Genomic DNA, 7,185 nt, shown 5'->3' on the forward strand with positions numbered 1-7,185 from the left:
CGTTTGTCAGCTTCCATCCAAGTTTTAATATTTTTTTGGAATTGTAAAATCGCCGCGAAAAAAGGTGTTTTTAAAGCCTTTACGTCCAACATTCGAAAAGAATAATGGTCGCAGAAGACTTTAACGCAAAGATAAGCAAAGAACATTGGAAATTAATCGCAGTTAGTACAAAGTTACCTCACAAAACTGAGCACAAAATTACTTGGTTGATACCAAGAAGGAATACTGTACTGATAAAAAAGAGGCAAATAATGATATAAGACGTAAGGGCATTTCGTGGAACAGAAGTGGGATCAGATCACCGCCTGGTAATAGCTAAAATGAAATTCACTCTAGTTCAAGAAAAGAGGGGAGGAAACACAAGGAAAAGATGGTATGTAGCACAGCTAAATAGAAACAAACGTGAATATGACACAAAGCATAGATGAAGAATGGAGTAACATAAGGAGAGCTATACAAAACACAACAAGGAAAGAACAAGCAATACAAAGTGAATACAAATATATAGTAAGATAAACAAGACTGCGAGTTTTAGATGTTTAAAAAAGCAGGAATAGAAGAAGATTACAGAGCATACCAGGAAACCACGAACAATAGAAAAAAATTAATGAAGTACAAGAAGATGAAGAAATAATGAAAGAGCTGGAAAAAGATAATAAAAACAATGTTAAGCTTATAAAACTATAAAGAAGCAACAAAAGAATAAATGCAACGGTAAAAATATATAAATGAATGAATTAATAAAAGCATTTAAACATTATAAAATCCGAGGACCAGACAATGTAGTAAATCAAGTCACAAAATACGAAGGAAACAAACTAAGGCAAAAAATATGTCACTTATAAAAAGGATTTGGGACAAAGACGAAATGACTAAGGATTGGGGAAAAAGGATAATATTTGCGATACTGAAAAAAGGAGATCTAAGTGTATGCGCGAACTATAAAGGTATTACACTACTAAACGTGGTATATAAGATCGTTAAATTGAAGATTGACAAAAGTCGTAGAAAAAAACATAGGAGAATACCAACATGGCTTCAGAAAGGGAAGCTCAACTGTAGACGATACACACGATAAACCGAATAATAGGGAAGTTCTATGAGTAAGGCAGCGCACTGCATATATTACACATATATTGATTTCCAACAAACATTTGACAACCTGAAGAGCGGAATGGTTGTAAATGATATGAGAACATACATTCTATTTATTTTACAGTGCCGGTACTTGTATTTTCATACCTCACCGGCACCGACTTCACTCTTCCTTCATTCTCTTACTCCATCACATCCTCTCTCACCCTTTTCCTTTTTTTAAACACTCTTTCCGCAAATCCCATAATCTCTCATACATCTCCTTTGATTCTAACAACCTCTCAAATCGTCTTTCCTCTTCCCCAATCCATCCTGATCATTCACAACTCCTTCTTTCCTCATCATACAATCCACACTCGGAAAACAATATGTCTGTGGGTATTGTTGGTGATTTAAAAGCGACGGTACGGTTTTTAGTTTTTATTTTGTTCTTTACTGTTCGAGAGTGCGAGGGAGAAGGAGGAAGGGTGTTTAAAATGGTACACAGGTAAGCTCGGTTTGGAAGAGGTGGAAGTAGGTAAAAAAGGAGTTTAGAAAATTCTAGAAGGGAAAAGAGAAAGTATGTAGGATCTTAGGGCAGGTAGACGAAAGATAGGAAGTATTTACATTTATACAATTACTATGAATGCCCTCAGGTAGAACACCTGATTTTGTGGGAACGGTTGTTCCTACAGTACCCCCCTGCTAGTGTTTTTTTATGAAAAACCGCTTTGCAGGCGCTCAGGGAAGCGCACCCGTCTTCCTGACCTCGTGGTCCTCGTCGATGTGGAAGCTGGCATCTCGTCGTCGTCGTGGGGTTGATCTGCGAAGGGCTCTGGTTCGTCTGTTGTGGGCGTCGTCCTCGTAGTGTCGCGGCCAAACCATGACGTGGGCGTGTTGTCGTTGAGTATGTACGCGGGTTTGAGCCGGTCTATGGAAACGGTGACATCTCGACCCTTGATGTTGACGACGAACGTTTTCGCCGATCGCCTTACGACTCTGTACGGACCGTCGTATGGCTGTTGAAGAGGCTGCTTGGGACCGTCGTGGCGTATAAAAACTTGTTCGGACGTGGCGAGATCTTTAAAAATGAAGGTCTTCTTTGTTCCATGTCGTGTTCCCTCACATGGCTTCAAGTTACGCACGTGTTGACGTAACTCCTTGAGGAAGCTTGCGGTGCTGTTGTCTGCGCTGTTTTCGTCGCGTGGGATGCCTAGGAATTCACCGGGCAGGCGGAGAGGTTGGCCATATACGAGCTCCGCGGAGGAACCCTGGAAGTCTTCTTTCCATGCTGCTCGAATGCCGAGCATGACGGTGGATAGGGCTTCAGTCCAGCGATTATTCTGGTGGCACATGATTGCCGCTTTTAACTGTCGGTGTAGGCGTTCAACCATTCCGTTGGCTGAGGGGTGGTAGGCTGTAGTTCTCAAATGAGTGGTTCCTAATAAACAATTTAGTTGTTTAAATAGGTACGACTCGAATTGTCTACCTTGGTCGGTGGTTACTCGTAGCGGGGTGCCGAATCGTGCGATCCATGTGTCGTAAAAAGCTCGTGCCACGGTTGCTGCTTCCTGGTCGCTAATGGGTACGGCTTCTGGCCAGCGGGTGTACCGATCTACCATGGTAAGGCAGTAACGATAACCCTCTGAGAGTGGCATAATTACTATGTCCAAGTGCACGTGCTCAAACCTCGCTGATGGTGGCGAGAACGTACCGACGGGCGAAGAGACATGGCGTGAGATTTTCGAACGCTGACACTCTACGCAGTTGCGGGCCCATTCTCGACAATCTGATTTGACTGATGGCCAGACGTAACGTTGCGTCACCAGTTTTACGGTGGCTTTAACGCCTGGATGGGATAGACGGTGGATTGACTCGAATGCAGCTCGGCGAAACGACTCGGTGACGTAAGGACGCGCTGTTCGCGTGGAGACGTCGCAGAGTACCGATACGTCGCAGCCTGGGATTCGTACCAGTTTGAGCTGCAGGCCTGTATTACCTATTCGAAATCTCTCGAGTTCGTCATCCTGCTGTTGTGCTGCTGCCAGAGCCTGGAAATCAATCGAGGTTTCCACGGCCTCGATGCGAGAAAGAGCATCTGCGACAACATTTTCAGTCCCTGCTATGTGGCGAATGTCAGTCGTGAATTGACTGATGAAGTCCAGGTGTCGTATTTGGCGGGGTGAGGACTCGGTATTCTTCTTCTGAAAGGCGTTCGAGATCGGCTTGTGGTCTGTATAAATGGTGAAAGACCGCGCCTCTACCATATGCCTAAAATGTTTGACTGCGAGATAAATGGCTAGTAATTCTCGATCATAAGCCCCGTAATTCGACTCGGTGGGACTCAATTTTTTAGAAAAGAAGTCCAACGGTTGCCAGTGACCATCAACCTTCTGCTGGAGGACTGCTCCGATGGCGAAATCTGACGCGTCCGAAAAAATAGCCAATGGTGCGTTTGGCTCGGGATGTGCCAATAATGTGGTTCCGGCGAGGCTCTCCTTGCACGCCTCGAATGCGGCCACCGTTGCTGGTGTCCAGTTGACCGGAGTTTTTCCTTTGACGTTGCCCTGGAGGAGGTCGTTCAAAGGTGCTTGCGTCTCTGCCGCCTTAGGTAGGAATCTTCTAAAAAAATTCAACATACCCAAGAACTGGCGCAACTTTTTTACTGTACTTGGTTGCGGGAAGCTGCGAATTGCTTCGACCTTTTCTGGAAGTGGACGTGTACCTGCGCCGGAAACGAGATATCCTAAAAATTTGACCTCTGGCTGGCCGAAGACGCATTTCATGGGATTGATAACGACGCCGTACTCTCTCAAACGCTGAAACACAGTTTCCAAGTGCTGGAGGTGTTCTTCTGGTGATGCGGATGCGACGAGGATGTCGTCGATGTATGCATAGCAAAAATCGAGACCCTGCAGCACCTCGTCCATGAATCGCTGGAACGTCTGCGCTGCGTTTCGTAAGCCGAACGTCATGAATTGAAATTCAAACAAGCCGAATGGGGTGGTAATGGCAGTCTTCGGAACGTCTTCTTCTACGACCGGGATCTCGTTGAATGCGCGTACCAGATCGATCGTTGAAAATATGATTTTGCCGTGTAACGATTGCGCAAAATCTTGGATGTGTCTCACCGGGTACCTGTCGGGGCAGGTTCTGGCGTTGAGGGCACGGTAATCTCCGCATGGCCTCCATTCGTCGCCCTTTTTGGGCACCATGTGAAGCGGTGAAGACCATGAACTTTGGGAAGGGCGGGCGATTCCTAGCTGGACCATGGCGTCGAATTCTTTTCTTGCTGCCTGGAGTCAGTCGGCCGCGAGTCTTCGGGGACGTTGCGCAATGGGAGGGCCCGGCGTGGTTACGATGTGGTGGCGGGTGGAATGTTTCACCGCCTTAGGGGTTCCGTCTGGACGTGTGACATCGGGAAACCGTTGGAGGAGTTCGTGGAACGATGAACTTCCGGCGATGGTTTTGACGGACGGGATCTCACACTCAGTCACCTCTCCGATGGAAGTGAGTTGGGTAATTTGATCGTGCAGTCGCTGGTTTCTTATGTCCACCAGGAGTCCGTAGTGAGCCAGGAAGTCGGCTCCGATAATGGGTTTTACCACGCCCGCGACAACAAATCTCCACGTAAAATCGCGCCGTAAGCCTAAATTCAACGACAACGTGATTGTTCCGTACGTCGCGATGACGGTGCCGTTTGCCGCGGAAAGTTCATATGCGGACTTCGTACGCGGTTTTGGTAGCAGGGCGTGCGGGAACACACACTGATCGGCGATGAGGAATTTTTTGCCTGTTGTCCTCTCGGTGACGAATAAACGGCTCGATGTTGTTGTAGGGGTGGTGGGGCAGGCGTCAATGGCCGTCTTGAACACTCGCAAACCTCACACTCCGAACAAAATCATGAGTCACTCTACTCTTTTCGCTCATATCCCATCTTCTCTGCCAGATCTCCCATAGCTTTGCATCCAACACATCCTTTTTTTCCAGATTCCTCTCCACCTCTTCCAGCCTAATCTGCAGCCATCCCAATTCTCCTAGACTCAGTCCCCTTTTCGCCCTAAACATCACTCCTCTCCCCAAAAATTCCAAATCTCACGGTAACTCTCCCATCAACACTTGCATCGCATCCGTACTTACTGTCTTACAAAACACCATGCACCCATACAACACGCTCCTTTGACACCTGGTCACCAACTCCCTCGCATATGCAAACCTCAAGACATCACACCACACACCCCCACACCAAACGAAGCACACGCAACCACCAATCCTTTATATATCACTCGTACCGTTCGTTTATCCAGACCCCATTCTTTTCTCAGTACACGCCTCAATTTCCCCATCACTCCGATCACCCTACCTCTCACACTCTCGACTTGTGGCCTAAAATTCATACGCTCACTAACTGTTATACCCAGATACTTCACACGCTTTTCCTGAACCGTCACTGTTCGGGTTAGGGTTTTACCCACCAACCCTTGTCACAAGCGTCCCCACTTTCTCTTCTACCTGCAATGTATCTCCTCCGAATTTACACACTTTTTACATAGGTTCCGAACCGTCAACAACAAGTAAATACAGTGCTACACAGCACATGTTTGTGTTTCATTTATATCAATCTTTTCGGTACGTATGTATGAGTAATAATCATACATCCAACAGTCACCTTCGGCGGTATCGATTTTGACAGCGATCCCTTCAGCAGCATCATAACCGTTTTCTCCGTGGAGATCTCGACACTCACTCCACCATTTCCATCACTGCCGGTTCCACATTCTGATGATATGAGAACAATGAAAATACAAGAAAAACTAAAAAGACTTGTAGAAATGACGGTGAGAGAACCTAAAACAACTGTGTTTACGGGTGCAACTGAAGAATTTGAGTAAAATACGGAGTAAGGTAGAGGGACGGACTGTCGACAACACTATTGAAAGTATACAAAGTAGCTATGCGATCGGTGGTAGCATACGGGGTGGAGACGATGAACCTAACGAAAGGTGAGGTAATGCAAATTCGAGAGAAAAATGATGGGACCAGTATGTGGACCTAGGGAAGGAGGGTAAGGGGAACTTCGACAACTAATGAACTTAGAAATATAGAGTATCCAGCACGAGGAAAATTTTATGAAAATGATAAAAGTGCGGAGATTACGATGGTTCCGCGATATAAGGAGAAAGGGCGACGATATGGAAGCGAAGAAGGTGACAGTGTGGAAGCCGAACGCCGAAAAATAAGAGGAAGACAGAAAAATCGGGTCAAACGTTTTCACATTGCTATGTGTTAATTTTGTGCGAAGCTGATCCTGAGTTCGACGAACACTGGTGGACTTGGTTAGTGCATCATTTCGAGAATTGGTAATACTTCTTGCGGTTGGTGACTTACTGTAAGCAGTAGTCGGATTTGTTGACCTATTATATAAAATTAGGCTGCAAAGAGTTTACACCCAGTAAGTGCATGCTTCATTCGGGTTCAAATGTACCCAGTGAAGGGAATTCCATGTTACTCCACACCTTACCAAAAGCCAGGCAAAAAGGTATTCACAATCTAAGTACCGGCGGGGTTGGCTTAGGAGCCAACTTGACGCTTTTAGCATTACCGTGAAAGGCCCTTCATAGCGGGTCAGGATGCAAATATCCCCCGGCTCGTCCAACCACCTGACTTGCTCATGCCAGTCGAGTACCAATCTAATAGAAGTACCCGCCACCAAATTCTCTATCCTTTTATAAGGAACTAAAGGCTTCGATTGGCTTCTGCTAGAGCTCTCGCTTGTGAAAACAGTAATAGGTAAATTTTCTGTCCTCTCTTCACGTCGATCTTGCCCAGCTCTCTTTTACCATAAACCAGCTGAAAACCATTAATCCATCTCTGGCGACTTACCATTAGTAGCCCGTTCCGGTATGTATGTTTCTTGGGTTTCTTGAAATTTTTATTTCGGACCTGGTGAGGGTAGCTTTGCTTTGACAGCAGCATTGTGTTGACATTTTTGTCCTGTTAAACTATGACCCGTGCGATATCGCCCCTAGGTGAAGGTCACCGATACGCATGCCGGAGGTGCCGGAACTGGGGAAAAACAATTGGAGGTCAGGTTGTTTGAGTTTTTGAAGA

Source organism: Zophobas morio, unplaced genomic scaffold, assembly GCF_036711695.1.
Source record: "Zophobas morio isolate AGI-343-1 ecotype UQ-CSIRO unplaced genomic scaffold, CSIRO_AGI_Zmor_V1 ptg000046l, whole genome shotgun sequence".
Classification (NCBI taxonomy): domain Eukaryota; kingdom Metazoa; phylum Arthropoda; class Insecta; order Coleoptera; family Tenebrionidae; genus Zophobas; species Zophobas morio.